This window comes from Triticum dicoccoides, chromosome 2B (genome assembly GCF_002162155.2).
Source record: "Triticum dicoccoides isolate Atlit2015 ecotype Zavitan chromosome 2B, WEW_v2.0, whole genome shotgun sequence".
Taxonomy (NCBI): Eukaryota; Viridiplantae; Streptophyta; class Magnoliopsida; order Poales; family Poaceae; genus Triticum; species Triticum dicoccoides.
In genome coordinates this window covers 742,589,914-742,601,203 of record NC_041383.1, presented here as the reverse complement: position 1 = coordinate 742,601,203, position 11,290 = coordinate 742,589,914, and the positions used below count along the sequence as shown (strand labels likewise).

General features: G+C 44.7%; 1 long non-coding RNA gene across 1 annotated transcript; it reads left to right on the top strand.

Annotated features, from left to right (window-relative positions):
* The first annotated feature begins 6,421 nt into the window (after positions 1 to 6,421).
* LOC119368545 lies at positions 6,422 to 9,508 on the top strand. Its single transcript, XR_005176672.1, has 4 exons — positions 6,422 to 6,456; positions 7,019 to 7,176; positions 8,195 to 8,309; positions 9,405 to 9,508. It is a non-coding gene; the product is annotated as an uncharacterized LOC119368545 (long non-coding RNA).
* The last annotated feature ends 1,782 nt before the right edge of the window (positions 9,509 to 11,290 follow it).

The window sequence follows — 11,290 nt, the reverse complement described above, 5'->3', positions numbered from 1 at the left end:
TTTTGGGGTGGGGGGTGGGGGTGCGGTGGGGGGTTGATTTCGTGAATTATTTGTGGGAATATGTGTCGATCACATCTCAAACAAAATTTTGCATGCAATGTGTGTGAAATGGAGGCCTATCCATATCATATATAGAGGGTCGGGCAATCCACGAGAAGAGAGGGAGGGGTCATAGCTATCAATAGAGTCGAAGAGAGGATCAAGTGGGTGGGTGCGAGATCGATGAAGAGAGCCATCGAAATTGTGTGTGTGTGCAAGTCAAAGATATAGGGCGACTGGCCTACCGGAACGTTAGAGGGAACATGTCAAGTTTGTGTGTGGCAGGGAGACATGACTAGAGCGCTCGATGTATCGGTGTGTGTGGGGGGAGGGGGTGGGGGGAGGGGTAGGTAGAGGCCTAACTATAGAGGTAGAACGACTCTTATATGTGTTGAGAAGGAGAAACCCAACTATGTCTTGAGGGAGATCGGTCGACATCCATACATAACTGAAGGACGGGAAATATGATGGGACAGAGAGAGAGGGAGGGAGGGAGAGGGGTAGAGTGTTGGATGGGTGATGGAGTTTCTTCTCGAAGATGGTGGGAGAGGCCTACTAGACAAACTGAGGGTGGAACTGCAATGTTATCAATAAGAGTGGGGATGTGTTTCTGTGTGTGCATGTGCGTGATAGATCTGTCGGGACGCATCCATGGATGATGAAGGGGAACCATGTGTTTGGTAAGCAAATCTAACTAGATCGGTATATCAATTGTTGTTTGTCGGAGGAAGGGAGAGACACAATTAATGAGGTAGATCGATCGACGCGTGGGTAAAAATGAGTTATAAGGACCTAGCTAGCTATATGTATAGCGAGAGATCGGTCGGTGTACATCCATTTGTTAGAGGCAAATAAGGCCCAGCGAGACGGATAGACAGAGAGAATGGAGCTAGGAGGTGGTGCGAGAGGCCCTACTACTAGCTAGATAGGGAGAGGAGTGTGCGGTTGTGAGATCGATGAAAAGAGGGGCGAGAGTTTACACGTGTGTGTGACCGTATGAGAGACACGAGGCAAGGACACATAAAGGAGGAGATTGAAGGTGTGCGTGTAAGTTGTAGGCAGGCATCGCTGGAGAGGTTTACCGATCGGTGTGTGTCGGAAAGGAGTTGTGGAGACTCTGGGAGAACGATCTAAAGAAAAAAATGAATGTGCCCGGTGGATAGAATGCCGAGGGAGGGGGAGGGCGAGTAGGGCGTGTGCATGCATGAGAGAAAGTTAGTGGTAGCTACAAAGGTTAGAGGATTGTGTGGGTGTAAGAGACTAACAAAGATCATAATTTGATACGAAAGCGGATTCATATATTTGAATACGAGATCATAGTGTTTTAAACATATGCATGCATGAATATAGCGGTGATACACGTGTTGTGCACATGTGTAACACCCCAAAATTTAACCATGATTTATTAATTAAAATTTTGCCTTGGTAAATTAAACTTTTATTTTCTGGATTTTCTTTGGGTTCAGAACCACTCTTTTTCTTCTGATTTTTCCCTCCAAATAGAAAACCTTTCAATAATATTGTTGGACTTGTATACCCTCTCCACAAACATTTCTTTTATCAGTGGAATTATTTATATGATTATCTTCCCTGAGCTCTATTTCTCTTAAAAATGATTTTTATAAGATTTAGGGTCCCATTTGCACTACAACCCTTTTAAATACTCCTTTAAAATTACATAAAAATTTGTAGATGTCAGTAGATGCATATAATTCAACTTTATGCAAAAACCCATGAGTGTCCTTTGAAAATTCTGAGCAAATCATCCTCTTTTGCTTTCTGGTCCAGTGTAGTATTTTCTACTGCAACCATATTTTAACATGCCCTTTTTCCCATGATTCTTTCTCCTAATTATAAACCACTCTACCAAATCCTTAAGTCTAGGAGATTGGACCCATTTAAACATTTTTGGCCCATGCAATGATAACATTGAGTTTCTGCCCAGATTTGGTTTTCTCAAAAACTTGCACAAACAAGTTTCTGGTTTTGCCCAACTAACCTTGCCACCCTCTCTAGCACCTAAAGAGACTAGGATCTGGAGTTTTTGGCCACCCCAAGAGTTGCCTAGATGCCCATGACATTCTGTCGAACACTTTGTGTGCATGGCCAGATTTGGCATGATTGTTAGTTTGCATTGTGGACTTGATCCTCTGACCCAGCAAGCTTGTCCACTAAGCCCCTATCTACCCCAAAATCAGACCTGTTAACTTCCAGCCTCGCTCACGCCCTCTAGCGCGCGATGGCATTGCGTCGAGCACCTGGCGTGCGTGCTCTGGGCGCGCCCAGAGCGCACGTTTTGCACGCGCGCGCACCGAGCCGCCGTGTCTCACTGTCGTCTCCCCGCGCCCGTTCTCGTCCCTTCCCACTCGCAGCCGGCACGCCCCGACCCCTCCCCTCGCTGCAGAGCCGCCCTGGCCCCCTCCTGGAGCCCCAGAGCGCTACCGCCGCAAGCCGCCGACGGACGCACGAGGCCTCTGCCATGGACGGCGCCGCCCGGGCCACTCCAGCGCGCCAGCTGCCCTCTGGAACAGCTCGAGCTCATCCGCGAGCCCATCCGCTAGCGCACGTCGCTGCCACATCGCCGTGCAGCAACCGAATGGCGGTTCGCCGACGACCTTATCCCCGGCCACCGCGGAACCGACTTAGATACGCTATAAAAGAAGCCCCCGAGCCCGTCCAGACCTCAAGCGACCTCAAGCCATTCCTCCAAAGCCCCCCGTCCATCCAGTGCTTCCATCCTCCTCCCCTCGGCCGTGCGGAGCTGCCCAGCCTCTCAGCTTTGATCGGGAGCCATCATAGCCCAAGACCCCAACCCGCCAGAAGTTTCCGTCCGCCGCAAAGCTCGCCGCCGGCGACTCCCTTCGTCCCCGCCAACCTCTCGACCACTCGGAGGACCGCCCTGGACTGGAGGATCCATCCCTGCCCTTGGAACCCCGCGGGGAGCCGCTGTTCTCCAGCGGTGATCGCCGGAGCTCCGCCTCCGCTCGGACAGAGGAGGAAGGAGGCGGGCGACTGGTCAAACCTGACCAGTGGGCCCAAGGGACCCACTGTCACTGACCCACGCGCTGGTCCACGCTGGCATAAGTGGAAGCATAAAGCGCAGAGTACGCTTTCCCCTCGAACCGTTTTTTTTTCTTTTTCTGATTCTTTTATTTAATTATTAAAAACAGATTTTGACTAAACTTTGACTGGCTATATCTTTTTAAATATAGGTCCAAATGATTTGATTCTTTTATTGTGGTTTCTCAAATTTTGTCTAGTTTATTTACATATTTATTTGAAAATTTTCCAAACAACTTTTTTGTACTGTTTTGAAACTATGTGTTGAATTCAAAAAAATATTTAAATAGGATAATGGAGAGAGAAGAAAACTTTCAAAAGTTTTGGAATGCACCCTGCCTCTCCACAACTTGAAGGCAAGCATTTCTGAACCCTGGCATAATATTGTTGTGTGATACGGTTACAACACCACCTTAACACGAGAATTTGTTATTTTATGTGCTGATATGATCATACTCGTGAGTGCATAATGAATGTTCCTTGCTGTTGGGACTTGATATGCTTGTGATAGAAATTACCCTTGTATACCTTTCATGCCTATTGGAATGAATCCGGGAAAGCCTCTGTCTTGGGTAGACACGAGCTTGTCTCCAGTCTTCATCGAGACGGTTGTGTCTGGTATGGCATAAGTGAGGTATGCAGAGTGGTGATTCTGTCTGTTGGTTGAAACATATTTGTTATGCTAATTATGCAGGAAATACTTTAACCTCCTGAGTCGACCATAGATCGAGTCTTGTTCCAGTAACCCCCATGCTTGTTTCGTACTACCACTTGTCCCCGCCATAGGTAGGGTACGGTTCAGTAAGTTGTCAACCCCTTTCTTAGCACACACCGTATAGAGAGGCCATGGTGGAAGATACCGGCTGCATCCGGTAGGCATGCCACCTGGTCCAGGGGCATGGGTGTTTCTGGTTGTAGCCGAGGGGGTAGCTTCCCTAGTTTGCGCGCGTTATAAATTTTGTGATCCCATGCTAATCGAGGTTGTAGCCTCCCCACATAGAGTTTTGCTTAACGAGTGTCGTGGGTGATTCCAGACACCGGTAAGTCAGGCTGGTGTGTGCGGTCAGGTGTGTTTTCAATTAAAAGACCATAGACGGAATTAGTCCCGATGGACTAACAGAATCTGTTACTCGTGAGTAAAGAGTACACCCTCTGCAGATATTATATATATTTGAATAGCCGTGTCCATGGTTAAGGACTACAGTCTGGGATGGGTCAAGTGTCGGTCTTAGTGTCGGTCTTCAGAGGAAAAACTGCTAAACCAGAGCATTGATTATGACCTGTGACATATGATGATTATGATTATTATTATTGTGGACTAACCATTTACATTATTTGAATTATTGAGTATCCCTGGGATGGTTCTACCTCCTGGATATTCACTGTGATTATTTATTTATAAGCCCTTTATGTGGTGTTGCTCAGACGCCCGACTGTGGCATGCTTGTCATTTAAATTATTTATAAGCCCTTTATGTGGTGTCGCTCAGACGCCCGACTGTGGCATGCTTTATATTATTATCCTTTTGAGGCGTCGCTTCAGACACCCGATCGGTGCATTCTATTCCTACTCCCTTATTGCATATTCATGTTGTATATGAATAACCTGCTTGCATGCATCATGGATTTTTTTTATGATTGACGTGTGATCATGAAGTATTTCAGAACATGATTATCATTCATTATATTATACATGTGTTCATAATGTTTGTGAGTACATTCAAAAGTACTCACTGGCTTGTCCCTGGCTATTGTCTTGGCCAGATTTCTTGCACGGAGAGACGTGTTGCGATGACAGCCCCGGAGCCTATGTAAAGATGATAGCAGCCTCGCAAAGATAGGAGTTATCCTGGTCAGCTATTCCTATGGGAGATGGAGTCCCATAGACGCTGATAAACCACAAACCACTTCCGCCATCAGCCACCAGAAACCTTGTGTTGTACTCATAGGCCAGAATGGTCTTGTACTACATATTATGTTTTTTTGCTTGGAGTTTCCGTATCGAGTTGGTGTCTCATCAGTTAACAGTAATCCTGGGGCTGGTGAGCACAAGGGCCATTTTCTGGGAAATTAATACCCTGAAAATACGGTCCTGACAACCTTGGTATCAGAGCTAAGCTGATCATTGGCTAATCCTATCTTAGCCAGGTCAATAAACCTAGATTAACCAATCCACCAGACCTTAACCTAACCCCGGCCAAGCTTCTCGTGTAAGATAGCCACATAGTGACCCCGACACCTTTCGGCAGTCGGTGCCCAACCTATCAGCCTAGCTTGTCGATCACGCGCCAGTGATCGACACCTAAATTGTCTCATTCGCAAGCGTGTGAAGGAAGACTCCATACCCTTTTTCTATAAAAAGGACACGCTAGCCTCAACCCAGCACAGCACAACCTCTTCCCCAAACCGAGCTATAATGGCTGGCCCTATTGTGCACAATGAGACCACAGCAAACAACCTTCACTACAAGAAATCTGTTAATCCATGACGGATTTCTGATGACATTCCTATAAACCGTCACGGAAACTGTCATAGATCAGGAAGATGTGAATGGGCTACAAAATGATAGCCCCTTCATGACGGACATCGAGGGACTGTCATGGAAACCGTCATGAATTGACTGAGCGGGACTACTCAGACCTACTTTTTTCCTTTATGAATACACCATTGGACCGTCATGGATGGGGCTCCTACCGATGTATCGTGGCATGCTCTTTATTTGTCCCACATGTCAGTCGGATGTAATAATATATGGAGACAAAAAACTAACATAGCGCGCGAGAGAAACAAAGTTTTAAGTCCCCAACATGGGGAGTCAAAATTTTCTAGGCTACCCGTTTTTAACCCTAATTCCCCTTCCCCTTCCCCTTCTCCCATCTCCTCCCATACCAACCATCAGCAGCCGCCACCTATCCTCGCGTCGCTCTATGTCGGCACCAGCGGCGCCGACGCTAAACCACCCCCCGCCAGGTCTCTCCTCATCTATCTCGCTCCAGACCCCTCCCTGTCTACCCCACGCCATGCCCCTCCCCATTCAGATCGCGGCCTCGAGATACAGCGGCCCAGTGCTACACTTCGAGCTGAGACGGCAGTGGTGGCGGCAGGACGGCATGCCGGATCAAGTCCCCGAGGTCGCCAGCGGCGGGCACGGATCCAGCTCCATCCAGCTGCGGGTATGGATCCAGGTCCATCTGGCAGCGGGCACAGATCCAGATCCATCCGGCTGACGTGAGTGAGGAATCTCCAACCCCCACACTCTTCTCCTCAGCTATTTTGTTCTTCGGGATTGAGTTCTTACACTCCTTATTTGGGTCGGGGGATCTGCAGTTTATTCTTGTGGGGATGGTCAGCTCTGCAGGTTTGTTTCATCATCTCAGATTGTTGTTGCGTGTACACATGCATCTTTTTATTTTCCTGTTAGCTTCGATTGCCTTGGATGGAACCATCTCAATATGCATGAATATTGTTTGGTATATACACTTCTTCTGTTCTTTTGCCTTTACGAGTAATACGGAATGTTGCTGTGAAATGTTATGCTTGTTAATTACCTGAATATTTTATGTAAAATGTGATTGACCATGCCGGTGTCAGAGTTCAATTGTCTTGGTGTGCATAGTGGTCCGTGAACCATAGTTGGCTGTAATATTTGTTGACATGGCAAGGTTGTATACTGGACCATAACACCCTATTTTACTTGTCCTTATTTGTTTGATGACACGACTGTATTTTGGTATCTGCTCCTGCCTCCAGTGTATTAACTATGGTATTGTATATTTCTCAAAAAACTATGGTTCTGTATGTACTTCAGATCCATACTGCCACTTTAGATATCAAATAAATTCGTCAGGTGTTGCAGATTTTAATGTTATATATACATATTTATTATCGTCCTAATGGCTTTTTTGTTGTCTACTTGATAGATTATATAATAGCATGCATTTGAAACAAATCTGCACGTTATGGAAGTTTGTACATTAGAACTGGGAAGAAAGGTCAAGCCAATTTCATCACTAGCATGAGACTTGGCAATATTGCAAGGTGAAGCGGACGGCACCGGCCGCATTGATTTCATTAGATGGTGAGTGCATCTCGGCAAATGGCTTGCTTGTACTTGAGTTCTAGATGTATTTTAGGGGTACAGTTTTAGACTTTTGTTTGTATCCCGTTACTGGACGTTGGCTGTGGGGTTTCCAATGCTGCAACTTCAATCTTCACTAGGTTGAAATGTTGTTGGCTGTAGTACGACAATGCAAGAAATCCAATAATGGGAATTAAACCTGCAGGTTCTTCACGATCTCCAATTAATTCAGTAATTGAGTTCCAAGTTGATTGTAGTCTCCTACAGATTGGATAAATGGGTTGCTCTCCTGCCTGAAAACAAACGAAAAGAAGAAAAACGCACACCACCGCCTGCTTGGCCTCGCACTCTTGCCTCCCAAGGTCAAGTTTTTTTGACCCCCTGTCATGCTGCTGCTGTTGATGTTGTAGCCAGGAAGCCACACGCCCCTAAAGAGCAACAAGTAAAACTGATGGATGTTGTGACATCGATGTTGCACTGCACGTTTGTTCAAAGTAATCACAGTAATATCTTGCACTACACATCTATCCATTGGCTGGCCTGCGCGACCAGGGCGATTAGATTGATTTCTTCCTCTGTTTGTTACGCTTTGCTGTTTGCTGTCACTGGGATAGTGGGTTATTCCTCCCTTATTCTTCTGCTTTCTGATTGAATCTTTAAGTTTTGTATTAATATGGTTGCAAACAATGTGGATGCAAGACTGGTGTGTTCTATGCAAACACTGGAGTTGTTACTTTGCATTTCACTTCCTAACATTGATGAGAGTACATCTTCATCATGCTATACTCATTGTTTCTCTAGCATACTAATCTTTGTCTGATAGGTTCTGCTTTGATCAAATAGGTGACACAAAGTGAAACCCTTGAAATGAACTTCATTACTACCTTGATGTCTTATTCAATTTAAATATTACCTGACTTCTTAATATTGCTGTATAAACAATCCTTCTGTTTCCCTTCCTCTTTGGGTTTGCAAGCTAACAGTTTAATTGATGCTGAGTTGTTTTCGCTTGTTACAGCAGAGGTGATGGATTTTATACTATTGTTTTTCTGGAAATGCGTGTGCATAGTTCCAATCTCAAGGACCGATGGAAATGAAGATTACACATTTTTCTTTAAGACTACTAAAAGATGGTATATTATTCTCGCTTCAGATTTAGGAGTGTTCGATTTGCTACATAGTGCATTTGTTCAGTCTCAAAATTTTAGTGTTATTACTAGCATATTCTCTATTTCTTGGTATTATTCACACCACGTCATTGGTGAAAGCTTGATGGAAAGAATAACTAATGAATGATGTGCTAAATTAAACTAAAATGTTATGTATACAACCAGAACTGGAGAAAAAAAGATCTAGGTATATTCCCTTGAATTATTTACTTCATACATTTTCATGTGGGCAGAGATAATTGTGTGCCTTGTATCCCATCACATATTGAAGCGTGGGAAGAAATAATTATGTACCTTGTATGCTATGAAAGCTAATCAGTAAATGGGAGAATGTATGCTTTTTTCTTCCTTCCAACATATGTTACTGTTGTTCATAATTCTCAGGTGTGGTTAGTCTAGATGATAAGGTTATGGTCTAAAAGCATCAGACTAAATCTGAATCATTATGTTCATCTTTATTCTAAAGTTCTTAGCTGAAGTTTTCTGATCCTCAGAAATGTTCCGTCTTTGTAAAGAATTGTACTGTTAGCATAATAAGATCACTAATTAAGTGGATCATTCTATTGCCCGAAATGGCCTTGCCTTTGACTAATTTTTTTACATGCAAAAGGCAAGTTTATTGATAAAAATTAGCTATAATTGATGAAGAAAGTATGCCTCTAGTATTACTACTTTTATGTTTTGTTAACTAAGAACTACATTGTATTGTACGGAATCGTCCATTTTGATACACCAAGCCATGTCACGTGCATATAAATTTGTTTTTTTGTTGTACTTTGCAAATATGAAATGATTTGTCCACCCTTTGTTTTAAAATGATGCTGACCTTTCTATGTTTGGACGATAAAATGTCACATTTATAGAACAATTTTTTAACTTGTAACTAGTATGCTATTTTTTAGCGTGTGTTGTCCACATTTTCATGGTACCTTAATATAGTAGTGTTGTGTCTATCGAATGATTGCTTGGAAAATCAACTAATATTATTACTCTCTAGATTCATTTGGGAGCTCGCTGTTATAACTTGTTATAATTATGTATGTTTTGGATTCTATGCAGGTTTGGCAGTTTGGAGATTGAAGTGCTTTGAATAGCCGTCGGGAAGTGGTGGTGTAGTGTTGGATATTAAAAATCAGCTAATAGTGCATCTTTTTCTTGGAAGTTATGTTACTTGAAATATAAAAAAATGCTTATATCGCTTTCTAGATATGCTTCTGATGTTTTGATATTAAGATTTTTTTTTTTGGAATCAGACTAGATTGTTGGAACTCTGTATTGTCATGTGAACAATTGCTATTTTTTGAATGGATATAATTTGATTGTCTTGTTGTAAATTGGGATGCATTAATGCTGGACTAAGAAAGGGGCTAATGCGTTGGACTAATAAATCAGGTGGGCTCATGGGCAGGACCAAAATAAACAACTAATGGGTTGGACTGGACTGAAATTATTGGGCTAAAATCCTAATTGGGCGGTTACTACATGGGCCATGCTGGCCTCCATGTCAGATCCACATAAACGCCACGTTAGGTACAGGTCATGTAAAGCGATGACGGGTTTTTCCGTCATAGCCTAGTTTGGGCTGTGCGGGCCTGGGATAGGTCCATGACGGCCATGATTCATCATGGAAGGTACGCTGTCAAATTATGACGCGATATACATGACGGATTCCAAATCCGTCATGGACGGGCACGCATGACAGATTTTGGTCGATCTGTGACGGACGAGGACCGTCATGTATTAACAAGTTTCTTGTAGTGCTTGGAGGTTTTGTGACCGTGCTAGCAAACCTCACCCGCCGTGCCTTTGCATTAGAAGAGCCCCCAGAGTATGTTGTGTACCAAGGGCCCATGAGCGGTGAGAGCCATCAATTCTAGGCCACTGTGCACATCTAGGGTAGGGGTCTATCTCCAGAACGCCCCTACAGGTTCACCGGAAGGACAACTTCCTTTGAGCCACAAGCCATCCAACTAGCTGCTCGAGAGGCTACAGTTCAACTCTGGCACTTGCTGCCCAGAGTTAACTGTCGCTCGTTCTACTACTACCCCAACCATGACGGGTATGGTAGGCCAGCCCAGGTTGCCAATGGAGTTCACGAGACGGATCCTGCATTGTTACATCTAGTGTGCTATGTAAGTGCACTAGAGGAACTGTTCGATCAAATCACCCTTGGTTTTATCGCAGCTCATGGAGAACTGGTTCGCTGAGCCCAGGCAAGAGGAGAAGATGAGCCCGACGCCGACAACCCAGTCGTGCTGTTCAGACAACCAATCGAATCCTTGAGGTTTGCCCCAGCCATCGATCAAAATACTTTGGTGTCCCCAGAAGTGCTTCATCGCCTTTTGGGAACACGCTCCAACGGGATTGTGTCCAACAACCCCCGCGATGGTCATCATCGCTACCCCGACCCTGCAGCCCCTCAACTCCATCTAGCTAACCCCGACAGTGAAACCCGTGGAGAAGCCTCGACGTCCACAAGGAACACCCGCTTAGATATTAACGAGGTAGACTAAGTCACTCGAGTAGTACCGAGTCTTAGTACGTCCACGCCTTGTAATGGTGTAGTCTTACACCGCCATAAATAATCTGAGCCGGCTTGTGTGCCTCTATTGTGTATAGTAGCCATGCATAAATATGTTAGCATGCAGTTGCATTTTTAACTCCGGGCACAGCTACCAAAACCACCACGACGACACCCACAGTAATGCATCAATTTTGTGAGATATGTGTATCTGTAGCATTGACCCGGATCCCATAGAGCAGATTCGACAAACTAGTCGCCCCACACCGTAATCAATAACCCAGCCCCAATGCTATATAAAAGGCCACCTCGTGACCTTGCCAAGTATCCCTCACCTTGTACACAACTCTCACAGCCATTTCTTTACCATGCCGAGCCCCAGCATTTATCTGAGAACTCCAGATGCCACCCCAGGTGGTTTTGT